We start from the raw sequence: 18,880 nt of genomic DNA on the forward strand, positions 1-18,880 counted from the left end.
GCCTCTGTGATTTTTAACAAATTAAGGCTGTAGTAAGTAAGATGCTACTTTCCCGGGTCCTCTATGCCCCAATCCAAAGATGGGCAAGGACAGGTAAGAGTTTACGAGACAGCAAGAGCATATTGCGTGCACTGTGTATCCGGTGCTGTAGGGATCAGGAAAGAAGAGAAAAACACCCAGCAGCACTCCAAACACACACGGAGTACTTCGTTTTCACCAGGACTGGAGATGCATGAAATATAGCCTTGAGTTTCAAATTCTCTGTGTTTGTACACACACGTCTTCGAAGAGACAAAATATAATGGGTCTATTGGTACTTTACATGATCATTAGGATCTTGCAAAGGAAACCCAAAAACAGATCCTCAATGCTCCACGCCCTGGCTTCTCTTCAGGGATCCTGAGACCCAGGGCGCTGGACTTAACTTGCCAAAAACTCCCCAAGTCGGACTTGGTATGCACAAGAAAGCACTTCCCTCTTGTTAAATGACCTCGCCTCATCATGGAACCATAAAAAGAAAGCTTTCAGATCATTTGTCTCCATCACGAAAATTTATAAAAATGAGGTTTTTTATTTTTTTTTAAAAAAAGTTAAATTATTTTGGCCTGTGAGTTTCAGATGGGGTTGTGTATTTCCCTAAAGGGTCAAAAATAGAACATTTATTAAATGGCAAGTTATTCAAAAACCAGCACAGGCCCCAGTTGTCTTTCAAAAGCTCTGATTTACTGGATATTTCTCCCTTGAGAGAGGCCTTTTTAAAATGTTCATTTCCATTTTAAGAGACGGAGGGCTTTGATCTGTTGGGAGCATTCTTTTTCTTTCCCTGAGTGGGACCTGTCGACTCCTCCAGGCAGAACTGGAGCCTTGCTCTCAGGGTCTGTATTTTTCCACGGACTTCCCAGGCATCCAGACAGCATCTCTCAAATCGGCATTCACCCCGGTCAATCTGGAAGTCAGCATTGGTGAGTCCCTACCCAGGGGACATGTGGTCTCATGTTTTTGTCACACCTAAATCAGAACCCAGTTTCCAGGACATAAGGCAAAGGTAAAAATAAATAGTCTTGACATCCCTAGGTCCAGTAGATGCTGCCAGGCCTTCCTTTAAATCATTCAGAATTTCATAACCAATTTAATCCTATTAGTCCTATAAAGTCGAATCACAGCTGTCGTGACATTAAGAGTGTATTTTGCTTTTGAAAGATTTTTACCTTTTTGTTTGTGTATTTGTTTGGCTTTGCGGAGGTGATGCCAATACGGGCACAGAGCCTGTGGGCCATGCATTTGTCAGTTCTAGAGGGGTAGGAAGATAAAGGATGATGTAGCCACTCTCAGTATCAAAACTCTCACTGTGCTTTGTTTTCAAAGGACACCACACTTCTCCCTACAGGACCACCTCTGGCCCCCTGCTGTGTCTTAGCATAAGTTCAAGAAAGGACAGGCTTGAGTCCCACCAGGGTGCCCATCTCCGTGAACGCTAGGTCTTAGCTCCCACCCATCTTACAACTGTAGGAACTGACTGCCTGCCCTCCTAGTTGTATCCATGTCTGCTCCAGACACACACACGCAAGTACACACACACACACACACACACACACACACACACACACACTGAAATCCCCAGGGGAGCACCAGGTGCTCCTCCTGGGGAATTCATTGCTCATCTACCTTTCTCCTTCCTCTCTCTCTTCTGCAACAATCCAGGGAATATTTCGTTTATATAAGCATTCCATGCAGTCAACCTGAAGATTCGTCTCCTGTATTTCAGGGCTGGGCCACTCTCGGAGGTAACTGTCACTCAACAGTTTATCCTTGCACTGTTCCATTGAGTCTATTCCATATGTTAAGCGATTGATAGTAGACATAGGGCCACGAGGGGCGGGAGCTGTTGCAGAGACAGAATGAGCAATTGATAGAGGTGGACCCGCCTGCCCTGGGCTCCTGCTGCCATCTCTCACAGGTAAATGACATGTACAAGCTGAGAAAAAAACAACTCTCTCATTTTCTTGTAGCACATTTTGTTTGTTTGTGTGTCAGATTACACATTCAATCAATTGTGACAAGCCACTGGGCTATGCAAGGCATCGCGAATCCAATGTAAACCCCAGGCTCTGCAGACAGAGAAGAAACCAATCCCAACTGTTCACGGCTGTTCCCCACTGCGGAGGGAGAAAGGCAGGAACAAGGGGGTTTTTCCAACTGACTTTCTATGACAGGGAGGGAAAGAAATTGTGTTCCCCAGGAGAAAGTGGTTAATTTTATTTTATTTTTGTAGCTGCAGGCAGTCTGTGGATAAGTGGGTATTACGATCCTGGTACATCTCTAATTAATAAGATCAATTGCCACTGTATTTTCTTTTACAAACTCATTTAGATATGTCAGGGCTGCAATTATTTTGAGAATGATCTGGCTTTACGCTTATTCATCTTTCCTCTTCCTCAAGGAGAAAATAAAACTGTCAGCTTAAATGCCCTTTGAAGTCTGTTTTAGATCCTTGATTGAAAATTAAAAACAAAGTCGCTAGCCCAGTGCCACTTACAGGGTCAAAGTTCCTGTCCTCATGTTGGGGTGTGTGTGTGTGTGTGTGTGTATTGTGTTAATGCCTGTTGTTAAAAGGGTCACATGTTGGTTTTCTAATAACATGCTGCATCTCTTTGCTTTCATCTCTTTAGATCTACAAGAACCCTGAAGTTCCTATTATTTTGAAACTGAGAAGTACCAGGCGTTTTGCTTAGCTGTTGTTTTTTGATTCCGAGAACGACCTTTCTCCAAATGGACGTTATAACTCTTGGTGTAAACCTAGAGAATGGCTTAGGAAGCTTTGCTCACCACCCTCCTGTCTCCTGCAGGAATTACCGCCAACTGAACGTGCAGAAATCCACCCCCACTCCTGGGGACCCAGATGTCACCCCACTAGGTGGGAAGGGCCCGCCATCCCTTCTCTGAGTCTGTGCACTCAGTTCCGACAGCATCACCACCGAAAAACCCGAGAACCTGCCTGGTCGTTCCATCCGTCTCTGGGTAGCCCCCCACAGACACAGACAAATAAACCTGGTCAATCCTGTGATGCCCGAGGAATGCTTCTAGACGCTCCCTCTGGGAAGGGCGAACCCAAACTCTTTCAAACAGAGACCTAAACCTTTTAAACTTGGAGAAGCCAGAGAGGCTGGCGTGAGGCTAAGAAATCAGAGAAGCTGCTCTGAACTGAAGCAGCTGTCTCTCCCAGGCCATCCCCTGCCTGCTTCTCCCATCCCTGCCTTCCGTCTGATTTGTCTTTAAGGTTTTAACATTATCCCTCTGCTGACAAATGAATACTTTTCTGGAAGATGAGGTATTTCCAGAAGCTGGCAGACACTGGAGTGCAGTGGTCTGGCTCCCTCGATTCATTATTTGAACAGGAGAGGCCTGGAGGCTTGCACTAGCATCACACTCAAGGTGATGATAAATGTGGTCTGGCCGGGGTGGTAATATGGGAATTTCTAGCCAGGTCGTGTCTAGACCACGGTTTTGTTAGGGAGTGAAAACCACAAAGGAGGGGGCTCCAGTACCCTGCTCCTCAGAGAAATGGTCCCCAGGGAGCTCCAGCCACATTTCAAGTCTGAACCCTCATCCGGCCTCTCACTGGGGCTGCTGTAAATAACATTAACCTGTCTTTCAGTGAGCTCTGGGAAGCTTACAGACTGAACACGCTTTTTGTTGTCTGTAGTTGGGCATTAAGCTCAGTACTGTCAAGTCTAATTATTCTCATTAAGGCCTGAAAGTTTTAGGGATTAATTAGGCAGAGAGCAAAAGCTTATGCAGAACAGCAATATTTTCCCCCTCAAGGATTAGCCCGTCATTCTGGTGGGGTTTTTCTTGAGCGCTACCCATTACTTTAGGAGATAGCAAAGTGTGGAGCTCATATAATATGGATTAGAAATAGCCTACATTTCACATGTGCTACTCAGCCATGAAAATAAGTCCTGGCCCTTGTGCCCATAACCCAGAAGGCTCACTAATGAGAACCAGGCAGTGGGGCTAATGAGAAATCCAATACGTGCTGTCTCTTTTTCCCATTTCCTTTCAATTTACTTTCCACCAGATTCGATGTGTATAGGAGGAGTCCAAGTTGGTGCTTGTATTCTTCTCTTCACTTGGTGAGATGTTTAGAAATTATCTAATTCTACCCCTTCATCCCAAGATGTGAATTCTGGGACTAAGTGATTTGCTCAAAGAGCCATAGTTATTGACAAAAGTCCTTTAAGTGAAGGTGGCAGGAAACTTCTGGAAGCACTGACGGTCCTCATGTCAATTAGAATGGTGAAGGTACTTAGCACTTGGGGTTGGTGTGCACCAAAACTCAGCAGAAGGAAACAAGGTTGTCTCACAGCAAAGGGATGATGATGGTGAGGACCTAACTTACGTGTGAGCCCCAGGGAACCCTGGGACACCAGGAGGTGCCAGCAGGTGTCCTGTTCAATGAAGGATTCCAAGGCTTTGTGAAGAAACGGGGGCAAGAAGATGGATAAGCAGGCCCTGCCATTGCCAAGGATAAAAAGGAGAGACGTGTGGGTAATCATCCTTGCTCTATTCCGTGAACTTGAGTTTTCAGCAAGATGGATTTTCAGAGTGGTGTTTCTGTTGTTCACTTTTTGCATTTCACATAGAGACATGGTTTCCATTTGAGGATCTGAAATGGAGCATTCTGGCTCCCACAGACTCCCATGTTCATTTACTTGCTTAGCCCTTTAGATTGGCCCCTGGTGTGCGCCTAGAACTTGGGCTGCAGGAGAGCCACCATCCCTAGGGCTTCTCTGTGCTGAGCTGTGGCTTCCACCCAGCAGAGGTAGGGGTCCCGCTTCTACCCGAGACCTGGCCATACCCTGCTGCTCCCCCTGTACCCCAGCACATCTCTGGCACACCCAGAGGACTGCCCAGCAACCTGAAGGGGGCCAGAGAGAGCCCCTCCCATAGACACCAGTTGGAATACAGCCAGGAAGAGCAAACTTGGCTGCCATATTAGGTCGGGTACCTCAGTGGAGCTTCCTTTACTGTCTCTGGGAAGCTGGTTTTGGCTTCTCAAAGAAGGCAACAGGAAAAATGTAGCTTGCAGAGGCTGGATTCACTGGGCAGAACCACATCCCAAGAGGAGTGGTCAGTGAAGCCAGGTGTGACAGCAAAAATGGGAGCAGCAGCTGTCCAACAGCCTTGGAGAAGGTGGTCAGAGGAGACAAGCCACCATTGTCATCATCAGCTGGAGCCCTTCTCTGAACGTGACAGATCCTTCTAGCTCCTCTGCTCATAAAGAGCCGTTATTCCCTTCCCAATTCTCCAGGGCACTTTGCTTATGGTTCTTTTTGTTTCCTAAATGCTGCATTTGCTTGTATGTTTATCTATGAACCATGAGTCCCAGAGGATCTCACTGCTTCATTTACCTTTGGCCTGTGTCAACCCTGCAAAATTCATATGTTGAAGCTCTAACCCACAATGTGACAGTATCTGGAGGTAAGGTCTTTGGGAGATCACTAGGCTTAGATGAGGTCATGAGGATGGGTCCCCCGTGATGGGGTTTAGTGGCTTATTAAAAAGAGGATGAGACAAGAGGTCTCACCCTCTCTCTGTACCTACACTCTCACCAAGGAAAGGTCATTTGGGACCATAACCAAGAAGAAGATTCTCACCAGGAACCAAATCGGCTGGCACCCTGATATAAGACTTCCCAGCCTCCATAACTGCAAGAAAGAAATGTCTGTTGTTTAAACCATCGGGTCTATGGTAATTTATTATAGCAGCCTGAGCTGACTCAGAGAGCCTAGAGCCATGATTCTTACATAAGAGGTGAAAGCAAACTCACTGACTGATGGGCTGGAATCTCTCTCACCTACACATAAACAGTGACCCAACAATTAATTGGTACATCCATTTTCAGCTTCTACTGTGGGAAACACGATGGGCTGAGCAGTGGGAAATGATAACTTCTTTTCAAAACCGAACCAAAGGTCCAAGCAGCTTAACACAGTATTAGATTTTGTCAAATGGGTATGTGTCATTATGCATGCAGATCTAATTAATCGTATTTCTAGTGGATGCATTGAATGACCTGAGAGAAGAAATCAATTACAGAAACTCATGTTGCTCATAATTTGAGGACTTTATGTCTCAAGGTTTAGGTTTGAAATCAAAACTGTTTAGCATGAGGGGTGGGAAGATGGGAGGGAAGTATGCTTTTTACATTCTGAAGACATTTAAGGGTAGGGGATATAGGATGGCTAACCTGTATGTGTTAATGGGATATCTCTGCATCTTTTAAATGTTGTGAGCATAAAAGGTGAACAAGAATTATTTTATAAGTAATACAGCTAACTGACACGTCTTCTGTTGTTTCTAAATCTGAAGAGAAAGCCTGTGACTTAGTACTTCTGCCCCAGCTCTTCCAAAGGTAAAACTGTGCACTGAATCAGGAGTGGAAGAAGGACTATGACACAGAGGATAAATGAACACAGGGTCAGGGATAAAGAATATCATTTTCTCTATTGCTTGTTAATTACAGTAACTCCTTAGATACTGAAAGCTTGCGTTCTGTTCAGTGAGCACTGGGTCGACACGTGTAAGATGTGCTCAGCTGTACTTCTTCACCCCATCGCTGACACCACGAGGGCCTGCTCAGCTCTTTGCGGCCTTTCCCAGGAGGACCCTGGCCCCAATCCCTCTGCCCACGTGCTTGACAGTCATGGAAGCGGGTCCACAGTGAACTAAGTCCAGGAGGGCCAGGGTGAGCTTTGCGTCCAGCAAGGTTATCTAAAGGGCCTGGAACGCTGCCTGAGCATAATACGAGCTTAATCAAAGTTGCCGCTTGGTTGAATAAAGGGACTCATCAAGGCTCAAAGCAACAGCCCATTCAGGCCCCAGGGCACCCCCAGGACAGGCTAACACCCACCACAACCCCCCCACCTCCCACCCCCTCACCTCCATCTTGGCAGTTTTCTCTGGTGTCAAGGAGGATCCAGTAGAGGTGGGGAGATGGGAGCGATGTGATTGGATCTGGGGAAAGGAAGCCAGATTTGGCAGAATCCAAGTTCAGTTCAGTTCAGTTACTCAGTCTTGTCTGACTCTTTGCGACCCCAAGAACTGCAGCATGCCAGGCCTCTGTCCATCACCAGCTCCCGGAGTTTACTCAAACTCATGTCCATTGAGTCAGTGATGCCATCCAGCCATCTCATCCTCTGTCATCCCCTTCTCCTCCTGCCCCTAATCCCTCCCAGCATCAGGGTCTTTTCCAATGAGTCAACTCTTCGCATGAGGTGGCCAAAGGATTGGAGTTTCAGCTTTAGCATCAGTCCTTCCAATGAACACCCAGGACTGATCTCCTTTAGGATGGACTGGTTGGATCTCCTTGCAGTCCAAGGGACTCTCAAGAGTCTTCTCCAACACCACAGTTCAAAAGCATCAGTTCTTTGTTGCTCAGCTTTCCTCACAGTCCAACTCTCACATCCATACATGACCACTGGAAAAACCATAGCCTTGACTAGATGGACCGTTGTTGGCAAAGTAATGTCTCTGCTTTTTATTATGCTGTCTAGGTTGGTCGTAACTTTCCTTCCAAGGAATCAGTCAGTCAGTTCAGTCGCTCAGTCGTGTCCGACTCTTTGCAACCCCATGAATCGCAGCACACCAGGCCTCCCTGTCCATCACCAACTCCCGGAGTTCACTCAGACTCACGTCCATCGAGTCAGTGATGCCATCCAGCCATCTCATCCTCTGTTGTCCCCTTCTCCTCCTGCCCCCAATCCCTCCCAGCATCAGAATCTTTTCCAATGAATCAACTCTTCGCATGAGGTGGCCAAAGTACTGGAGTTTCATCTTCAGCATCATTCCTTCCAAAGAAATCCCAGGGCTGATCTCCTTCAGAATAGACTGGTTGGATCTCCTTGCAGTCCAAGGGACTCTCAAGAGTCTTCTCCAACACCACAGTTCAGAAGCATCAATTCTTCAGCGCTCAGCCTTCTTCACAGTCCAAATCTCACATCCATACACGACCACAGGAAAAACCATAGCCTTGACTAGACGAACCTTTGTTGGCAAAGTAATGTCTCTGCTTTTGAACATGCTATCTAGGTTGGTCATAACTTTCCTTCCAAGGAGTAAGCGTCTTTTAATTTCATGGCTGCAGTCACCATCTGCAGTGATTTTGGAGCCCCCCAAAATAAAGTCTGACACTATTTCCACTGTTTCCCCGTCTATTTGCCATGAAGTGATGGGACAGCATGCCATGATCTTCGTTTTCTGAATGTTGAGCTTTAAGCCAACTTTTTCACTCTCCTCTTTCACTTTCATCAAGAGGCTTTTGAGTTCCTCTTCACTTTCTGCCATAAGGGTGGTGTCATCTGCATATCTGAGGTGATTGATATTTCTGCCGGCAATCTTGATTCTAGCTTGTGCTTCTTCCAGTCCAGTGTTTCTCATGATGTACTCTGCATATAAGTTAAATAAGCAGGGTGACAATATACAGCCTTGATGTACTCCTTTTCCTATTTGGAGCCAGTCTGTTGTTCCATGTCCAGTTCTAACTGTTGCTTCCTGACCTGCATACAAATTTCTCAAGAGGCAGATCAGGTGGTCTGGTTATTGATATTTCTCCTGGCAATCTTGATTCCAGCTTGTGCTTCTTCCAGCCCAGTGTTTCTCATGATGTACTTTGCATATAAGTTAAACAACCAGGGTGTCAATATACAGCCTTGATGTACTCCTTTTCCTATTTGAGGTTAAACCAAAGCAAGGAAAGATTAGAAGCCAGGAAATGTGGCTTCCTTAATCAAGGTGAGGAGAGCAGTGAAGAAGGTGGACAGATGGGACCTGAATGGAGGAAGGGAGGTGGGCCGGGGTGGCCACCTGGGTGGAGGTGGGGGTGAGAAAGAGAAGAGAGCTATGGATTCTTCCAGGTTTCTCTGGCTCGAGACTGGAGGACGGCATGACTAACCCAAATTAGAAATGAGTTAAGAACAGATGGGAGTGCACCAGATGCTTCATTCAAGCCTCAGCCTGACTCCGTCAACGTCAAGTCAGAACATCTCAGTCATCCAGCTGAGTGGTTTGATGGAGACCTAAAGGTACGTTTTTGCTAACAGGCTGTCGGATGTAAGATCCTATTGATAGATAATTCATTATCCACACACCTTGTATTCACCTTCCTTGTAGAAACAGGTGTGGCCTTTTTAAGCACACAGAATGCACTCGACAGGGACAGAGGGGCAGAGCTAGAGGTCACGGCCATGGAGGGTTTGCCGTCTCTGCCGGCTATCATGGCCCTGTGGGCCAGAAAAGGCTCCTCTGGTCGGAAAGCAAAACTTGGCCTATTCTGAGTGTCATGCATAGCTTCTCAAAGGCCCTGTGAGTTGCAGCATAGTGTTCTTCGCATTTTCCACTCAGAGGCACAGCAAGAGGTATTTGGCACGCAGGAGTCGGGCTGCCTGAGCGCTAATCCCTTCGAGGGCGGGTGTCCATCCTGTTCCTGCAACCCCCTCACTCTCCCCTCCCACCCTTTGCATCTTTTCATTTTCTTGCCCCTTTCATTTTGGTTCCTCACCCGGGTGTGGCTTTGTGTGGAAGTCATTTATTCTTGGAACCGGCTACTTCCACCAAGTGGGGGAAATGTGGAAGAGATTAGAAGGATCCCAGCAAACTCCAGGTCCTGATCCAGGAGATAAGGGCCCCACCTGTGGTTTGAGGGAGGAATGGAAGGGAGGAAGGTGGGCCGTCTAGAAGGATCTGCGGCCAGCGCAAGGGAGTCCCATCCTCCAGGAGGTTAGAGTCCTATGGGCTGTGCTTGCGCCTGATGTCACCTCCCTGAGAAGGAAGTGTGGTCCCCACTGCGTCCAGATGAGCAAGGTCAGGCATGTAGCATCCAAATCTTACTGGTGGCAATAATTTCCCTATCTCCAGCTTTTGCCCTCTTTATCACAAATTGGCTAAATGGGATGATCCTATCAAAGATTTTGAATGATCCTTCCAACCTACTAGGCTTCCCTGATGGCTCAGACGGTGAAGAATCTGCCTCCAGTGCAGGAGACCTGGGTTGGATCCCTGGGTTGGGAAGATCCCCTGAAGAAAGGAACGGTAACCCACTCCAGTATTCTTGCCTGGAGAATTCCACGGACAGAGGAGCTTGGCAGGCTGCAGTCCATAGGGTCGCAAAGAGTGAGACACGACTGACTGACTAACACTTTCACACTTCCAACCTACTAAGGAGGTGAAAAAAAAAATGTGTAAAAACTAGAAATCCAGTTCACTGCCAGTTTCTAGCTTTGCTTGAACTTCACAATTGAGGTGGCACGGAATAATTTGAAAATTTGACCTACGGTAAGTCCCCTACGTACGAACCTTCAAGTTTCGAGCTTTCAAAGATGTCAACGTGTCCCTGTAGGCCAGCTGTTGTACTGACTGCTGTACTTTTCAAGGTACTGTATTGTAAGATTAAAATGTTTTTTTTTTTAATTTTTAAAAATGTTTTCTGTATTTTTTAAATGTTTTTTAAATGTATTATTTGTGTGAAAAGTATTGTAAACCTGTTACAGTACAGTATTGTGTAGCCGACTGTGTTAGCTGGGCACCTAGGCTAACTTGGGAACAAATTGGATGTATGGACACTCTCTCAGAATGGAACTCATTCACATGTAGAGGACCTGCTGTATTATCCAATATCCCTTGTGATAAAGGGGCTGAGGCATTGGTCTTTAAACACCTCATTATGCCAACAGGAAGGAGTGAGGCTCTTCAACCAGTTCAGTAGCTGTTGAATCCAAAATTCAAAAGGTCCACAGATCCCCTGTAGAATCTGTTTCCTAGCCCGACTCCTGCTCTAGGATCTTCCTTATCCTAATCATTGTGTTATCACACTGTGACCTAGTAAGTGAGGCTCAACCATGCCTGACTCTTTTGCAGCCCCATGGATGCGGCCAGGCTCCTCTGTCCATGGAATTTTCCAGGCAAGAATACTGGAGCGGGTTGCCATTTCCTCCTCCAGGGGACCTTCCCTATTTAGGAATCAAACCCGCATCTCTTACGTCTCCTGCACTGGCAGGCAGGTTATCATCAGTGCCACCTGGGAAGCCCCGTGGCACATTGGCAAGTGGATTCTCCACCACTGGTGCCAGCTGGGAAGCCCACTGTGATCTAACGCTATACTCTGGTCTCAGGAATGGGTGGTTCGCAGGATTGTCCGTAAGGTGTTCTAAAAGACCTTGCTCCACATTTGCTGGGCAAGGAGAGCAGAGGGGCAGGGGGCCCCGAGGGGATGACTGCCTCCCCCTTCTTCTGTGCAAGAGCCCAGCAGGCAGGCTGAGCCAGATCCGCAGACAGCCGCTGCCAGCCGAGTAGAGGGCAGACAGAACACACCGAGAACCTGAGCTCCAAAGGGCCCAGCACCCAGCTCGCCGACGTGGGTGCGTCCGTCCGCACACACCGCCCCTGCCTGCAGCTCTCCCCACACGAGGAGCTGCTTTTGATCAAAGGCGGCTTGCCGCCCCCGAGGGGCAGGAGGAAAAGCCACAAGTGGTGACAAGCTCCAAAGACAGTGGAGTCACCATCCGCCGGAGTGGAATCTTCCGAAGCCTGCGGTCTGGGGAAAAAACCAGATGCCTATCCACTCGGCCACACCCACCGCAGGGGCAGGGAAAGGAAAACAACAGGCTGGAAAGGCAGGCCGCTTCCTGCTCTGTGCGGAGACAAACAGTGTCCTGCCAAGAGCTGACCTGCAGAAGATGTTTGTTGGGTGAACCGGTCTTGAGCAAAGCAGAGTCAAGTTTGAATGTAGGCCCATGATACATTTCATCATGATTTGAAAAGATTAATAATGTAATACACCAAAAATCATTGATTTGTACACTTCAAACAGATAAATTATATGATATAGGAACTGTATCTCAATAAAGCCATTGTTAAAAATGCAAACGAGTAAAAAGACACATTTTGCAAAAAACAAAAGCAAAAAACCTAAAGCTCCAATTAAACTGTGTCTGTGAAAACTTTTTTAAAAGATGCTGTGTGTACTAGCAGTTTCTTGCCAGCAGCCTTGCACTGTCTTTAACTGCCTCCCCGCTCCCCATTCTTGGCTGTTTCTTGTATGTCACCACTGAGATTTGAGCTCAGCTTCAGGTGGGTGTTTCATGCAGGAGATGGTGCTTGGCTGCAGGCAGAACCCCTTGGTTTGGGGAGTTCTGATTCCTCAGCCACCTGATTCATCAGTCAGGCTGCCCACCTCTCAGACCCTGACCTTAAAAGTCTAATTTTCTCTCTTGCTGCTGCTGCTAAGTCGCTTCAGTCGTGTCCGACTCTGTGTGACCCCATAGACGGCAGCCCACCAGGCTCCCCCATCCCTGGGATTCTCCAGGCAAGAACACTGTAGTGGGTTGCCATTTCCTTCTCCAATGCATGAAAGTGAACAGTGAAAGTGAAGTCGCTCAGTCGCATCTGACTCTTAGTGACCCCATGGACTGCGGCCTACCAGGCTCCTCTGTCCATGGGATTTTCCAGGCAAGAGTACTGGAGTGGGTTGCCATTGCCTTCTCCGTAATTTTCTCTCTTAGCTGTGCCCTAAAACCCTGTATGCAGGCTCTTTGCCTTTCCTCCCTTACTTAGCACATCCTACACTTTTTTAAACCATCTCTTCTATCCTTGGTTTTCCCTTAAACCTTTAGCATTTCACTACATCACACCTTTAACTTGCCGAGAGCTGCAAGCAGGGTCATGGACTGTTTTGACTGAAGGAATCATTAAAATAGCAACAATTTACAATACACACTGTATATATGCACACACAAAATACAGGTAGACACAAAGACAGAAATAGCTTGTCAGTGTCTCTCCTCTCACTACATTGGGAAGGGTAATCTGGAATCCCTGACACTGCATTTGCTGCAAGAGGATTGGAAATATTCAACCAGCAATGATAGAAGAACTAGGTTGTAAAAACATCTTGTATATAAATATCTATTGTTCACGGGGAGGTGCCATGTCCAGATCAGGGCATATATTGTGATTAGATTTAACACTCATGTAAACATTTCCCAACCTGTCATTTTCTCAGCTGGATTTGTGCTTCACCCACATTAGACAGTCAGCAAAGAGTGCCAGAGAAGCACAGAAGACAGGGGGGGAAGCAATTAGGGTAGGGGAAAAAGAAGGAAAAAATAAAAACAGTCTTGAAAATATATCATCCTAACACGCAAAACAGCTAGTGTTCAGAGAAGATGTTAAGAGATTCAGAAAAAAGAGAATGACACTGTAAGAATGGTTGTAAGCATGTTTTTTATCTTACTAGAATCTTTAGAAAGTCAGCAATTTGCATACCGCACCTGTATTAATCAGATACTTGAGTGAACAGAGGTTTCTCATTCCTTTCCTCCGTTCAAACTGTCTAGGATGACACTGGGGGAATTGACTCTGATGTTCAAACGAGTAGCAGGGAGGAGTGTCTGGAGTCACCACTCAATGAAATAATTTAGCACTTTTATTAGGAAATCATTATATTTACCAAAGGAAAAACCTAATTTTCACAGCAAACACAGGAAAATCAAGCAGTTTCAAAGGCTGCATAAGAAAGATTAGTCAAGTACACATCTGTCCCCAAAGATAGACAAGTTGAACAGGTAAACCCACTCTTGGTTATGCAGACTTGTAGGTGGATCATACAACAGCTTTGGTATTGTTTCTTACTCTGAGCGATTGCCTCCTGCTGTTGTTGGCTGGCTATGCAAGAGCTATCCTGAACTACCAACTACTACTTACTTTCCAGTGTCCTTTGTATCTAAGGGTGTCAGTGTGACTTGTCTTGGCCAAGGAAGTTTGCTGAGGATGAGAACGAAGCTGGGTTATGGGAAGGCTTGCATGAGACAGGTAAGCTGTCTTATGGGCTTCCCAGGTGGCGCCAGTGGTAAAGAATTCACCTGCCAAGCCAGAAACATAAGAGATGTGGGTTCGATCCCTGGGTTGGGATGATCCCCTGGAGGAGGGCATGACAACCCATTCCAGTATTCTTGCTGGAGACCCCCATGGACACAGGAGTCTGGTGGGCTACAGCCCATAGGGTCGCACAGAGTCAGACACGACAGAAGCAACTTAGTAAGCAAGCAAGCTATCTCTTCCCCTTGTTTCTGCCCTGTAAGTGGTTTTGATGCTATGAGCTGCAAAAGTCATCTTACAGCTTCAGGATGGCAAGGACAGGGGACAAAACTCAACACCTCAGGACGTCAGGGTGAACAGAGGAGACACGTGGCTCCCCAAAGATTCAGCTGAGTGGTTGAACCAACACCAGCCTCCAGCTCCCGCCAGATGTCTTAAGTGAAAAAGCAAATACCTATGGGCCTAAGGTACCATTTTGGATTTCTATTACCTGCAGCCCAAAGCATTTCTAAGTGACCCATCATGTACCAGGGATCCACATAGGCCCAAAGCAGGAGCTAGAATCTGGGTGTCTGATGAACTAGTGTTGCAAATTGCCTGAAGTCATCTGTTTGCACTTTTAGAAGTCGAATTACTTTAGCTTTCACCTTTAGATCTGTAATTTTCCTGGAACTGATATCTTTTATACCATGTAAGAGAAGAATCAAGACTTTTGACATATGGCTATCTAATTGACTCAGACCATTATGAAAAAAAAATCTTTTAACCAATGCACTACTGTGTTAACTTTGTCATCAAGTATGACTTTATATAAATGAGTACACTTTTAATATTTTCTTCTGATATACTACTTGATATTTCTATTTTGTATGAACAGTAAGCTCCCTTAACTGTCTGCAGCTTTACAATACTTCTTTATATAATAAACTCTCCACTTTTATTTTTGTATTAAAAGAGTAGTTGACTATTATCCTTTGAATTTTCATACAAATTTTACAATCAACCTGTTGCTTTCCCAAAAAAGAGAAAAAGCAAAACATACATCTTAAATATCCTAGATATTTAATTTCTTGAGTATCTTGATCTGTTGGTGTCTTTATAACACTGAATCTTCTAATCTATGAATGTAGCCTATTCTTCTTTTATTTAGATCTTATTTGATTTCTCTCATAATGTTTTCTTGCACATTTTTCATTGTATTTATTTTAGAACTTGATGATTTGGGGATGCTATTATAAATAGTATGGATGTTATTTCCTTTACAATTGTTGCTGTACCATCATACCCAAAGTTTAACTTCTGTAGTTTCAGTAACCTGCAGTCAACCATATTCTGAAAATATTAAATGGTAAATTCTAGAAATAATTCCTAACTTTTAAATTGTGTACTATTCTGAGTAGCATGATGGAATCTTTCACTGTTCCTATCCATCCTGCTGAGGACCTAGAATCATCATTTTTTCTAGTGTATCCACGCCGTATATGCTGCCTGTATCAGAAAAAAATATAGTCCATATAGGGCTTGGTACTGTCTAAGGTTCTGACATCCACTGGGAGTCTTGGAACATATCTGCTGCAGATAAAGAGGAAATACTGTACGTAGGAATAAACTGATTATTGTATATTGGTATTGTATTCAGTGGCGTGGCTGAACTTACTTAATAATTCTAATTATTTTTCTATAAATTCTTTTGTATTTTTCTAAATGCACCATCATGTCATCTACAATAGCAATAATATTGTATCTTCCTTTTGAAACCTCATTGCTTTTATCTCTTTTTTCTTGCGAGTAATTCAAATAAAACACTAAAGAAGGTGACTCTGGTATCTTTTCTCATTCCTAATCTCAAGGGATGGCTTTCATTATTTTACCTTTAAGTATGATGTTTGCAGTAGATTTTTTTGAAGATGCCCTTTATCAGATTAAGAGAATGACTTCTGTATTTATTTTGAGAAGGAAGAATTTTATTCAGAATGCATACTGAATTGTATCCAATGCTTCTACATTTACAGAGATGGCCACATCTCCTTTATTCTGTTTTTATTATTCTAAATTGCCTATATTATCCTATGTCTAATTTATCATTCTCCTTTATACTATTAATGTGTTCAATTATAATTGCAGTCTTTCGATTATTAAACCATTCCTATATCTCTGGAATTAACCCAAATTGGTTCTGATTTGTACTTTTTATACATCACTGGATTTGACTTGCAAATATTTTAATTAAGAATTTTAAATCTACAGTCATGAAAGAGATTCATCTTTAATTTTTCTGACTTGTGATGTCCTTGTATTATTTCAAATTATAGTGAAAGCGTTAGTAGCTCAGTTGCGTCTGACTCTTTGAGACTCCATGGATGTAGCCTGCAAGGTTCCTCTGTCCATGGAATTCTGCAGGCAAGAGTAATGGAGTGGGTAGCCATTTCCTTACATCTGACTTTATAAAACAAGTTTTAAAATGTCTTTTGTTTTCTTATTCTCTGGAAGAGTCATCCAAGATCATTTATTTATTAAAGTTTGGAAAAATTTTCCAAACTGGACCTGGAGTTGTCCTGAGGGCAAGGTTTTTAATAATGGATTCAATTTTAATAGATACTGGAATTCCTATTTCTCTCTGCATTTATTTTGATAAGATGTGTTTTTATAATCTATCAAATGTATTGGAATAAAAAAATTCATCATATCATTGATTTTCCTTTAATGTAAGGAGAATATGTAATGATGTCCCTTTTTTCCATTCCTGCTGTTGAGAAGTCTGGGGTTAGTGTTGCATGTTTTAAAATAATAAAATTTTTTTTTTAAATCTGGCTACTTTTACGATTTCTACCTTTAGTTTTCACAGTCACGTTTCAGATCATAATATATCTAGATAATATATCTATATCTTGTATTTATCCCATTGGGGTTTATATGCTTCTAGAATCTATGGCTGGTCTCTTTTTCAGTTTAGGAAAATTCTTAGCTGTCATCTCATCAAATTTTGCTTCAGTTTCATCATCTTCTTGTGGGATTCTAATTATAAATTGGGACTCTACTTCCATGCATGCTAGGGCTTTTCCCTCTGCTCCACAGCCTGGAAAAGACTTGAGAGATGCAGCTGCCCTAAGTGAACAGTGTCTGTGGCCTATTTGTAGACTATTTAACCATGTACCCTCCTTAGAGAGCTCTTCCTTATAGAGTTTCTCTCTGCATCACCCAATTCTCACCCTCTGTCCTTCTCCTTAAACGTATTCTGAGCTGCCTCCTAGTCCCGGATGCAGTGCCCGTTCCGATCACTCTTTCCTTGCTCCTACAACCTGCTTTGAAAGCTATATCCAGGAGGGTTTCCTGAACACTCAGGGAGGATCTTGGATCAAGTCTTTGACTTTTTTAAAATTTATTTTTGGCTGCTTTGGGTCTTCGTTGCTGCTATGGGCTTCTTTCATTGTGGTGCACAGGCTTCTGACTGTGGTGGCTTCTCACATTGCAGAGCTTCGGCTCTAGAGCAGGGGATTGGTAGATATGGCACATGGACTTAGATGCCCCACAGCATGTGGAATCTTCACAGACCAGGGACTGAACTCATGTGCCCTGCATTGGCAGGCAGATTCTTAACCACTGGGCCACCGGGAAAGCCCCCACATCTGTGCCTTTCTATCAGCTTTTGGCTGTCTATGCAGAGTGCAGGAAAAACTAATATAATTAGTCAGGAGGATGAGATAATGTAACTCTGGAATTTAATACCGGAACCTTTTATCCACGGGAGGATAAGACAGCCATAATCCCTCCTGGTCTTTAAAAAGGTTTCATCTTAGTCTTTATGGTTGGATGTCATCACCGGTTCAATGGACATGAGTTTGAGCAAGCTTCGGGAGATGGTGAAGGACAAGGAAGCCTGGCATGCTGCAGTCCACGGGGCTGCAAAGAGTCGGACACGACTGAGTGACTGAACAACAACAAATAATAATTTTATGTTTTTAAATGTTGCCTTAACTACCCACTTCCCCAAACAAAAGAAAAAGAAAGAAAAAAGTGGACTTGGTATATAACCCCTTGTGTTCGCCTCAGAACAACCTGATGAAGATTTATTATTGTCACTTTAGAGCTTATATAACAAGGGATGGAACTTGGTCTTGTCCATCTGTTTTCGAGTCTGGGCACGTGTGTGCAGGCATCCAACTCTGCAACCCCATGGACTGTAGCCCTCCAGGCTTCTCTGCCCGTGGGATTATTTAGGCAAGAATACTGGAGTAGGTGTCCATTTCCTCCTCCAGAGGATCTTCCTGACCCAGGGATCGTCTCCCGCATCTCCTGCCTTGGCGGCGGATTCTTCATCACTGCACCACCTAGGAAGCCTGGGCACGTGCAGTGATATGAAGATCCAGCCTCCCTCTCATTCTCCTTTAGCCCCCTACACCCTCTTGCTCTCTGCAACGCAATCAATAGATCTAATGAAAAACCAGGTGACGTAGGACCAGGACCCCACTGGCTACAAGACTCCCCGCTCGGCTCTGCCCCGTGTGGAGCAGCATGTAAGGACCTTCAGCTCTGCTCACCTGTAATCAAGTTGGGAAGGTTTTGCTTGGCCCCATGACACCCGCGATGCTGGGCTTCTCCCCCAGGCCTCTCACCCTTTCACTTCTCAGCGATTCAGTAAGACTTCAGTAAGATTTCTGCGTCCACAATCTTCGAGGCTTTTTTTTTTTCCTTAGGCGACAATGAACCTTCAGTGAGGGCAAGGGCGAAGACACCTGTTTAATGAAAAGGCTGTGCTATGCTTAGTTGCTCAGTCGTGTCCAACTCTGCGACCGCATGGACTGTAGCCCGCCTGGCTCCTCTGTCCATGGGGATTCTCCAGACAAGAATATTGGAGTAGTGGGTTGCCAGGCCCTCCTCCAGGGGATCTCCCCAACCCAGGGATGGAACCCAGGTCTGCTGCATTGCAGGTGGATTCTTTACCGTCTGAGCCACCAGGAAGACACTTAAAAAAAAAAGCACCAGGCAGGCAGGTAGAGAAAGGGTCATG

This window comes from Bos indicus x Bos taurus, chromosome 23 (genome assembly GCF_003369695.1).
Source record: "Bos indicus x Bos taurus breed Angus x Brahman F1 hybrid chromosome 23, Bos_hybrid_MaternalHap_v2.0, whole genome shotgun sequence".
In the NCBI taxonomy this organism is placed as follows: Eukaryota; Metazoa; Chordata; class Mammalia; order Artiodactyla; family Bovidae; genus Bos; species Bos indicus x Bos taurus.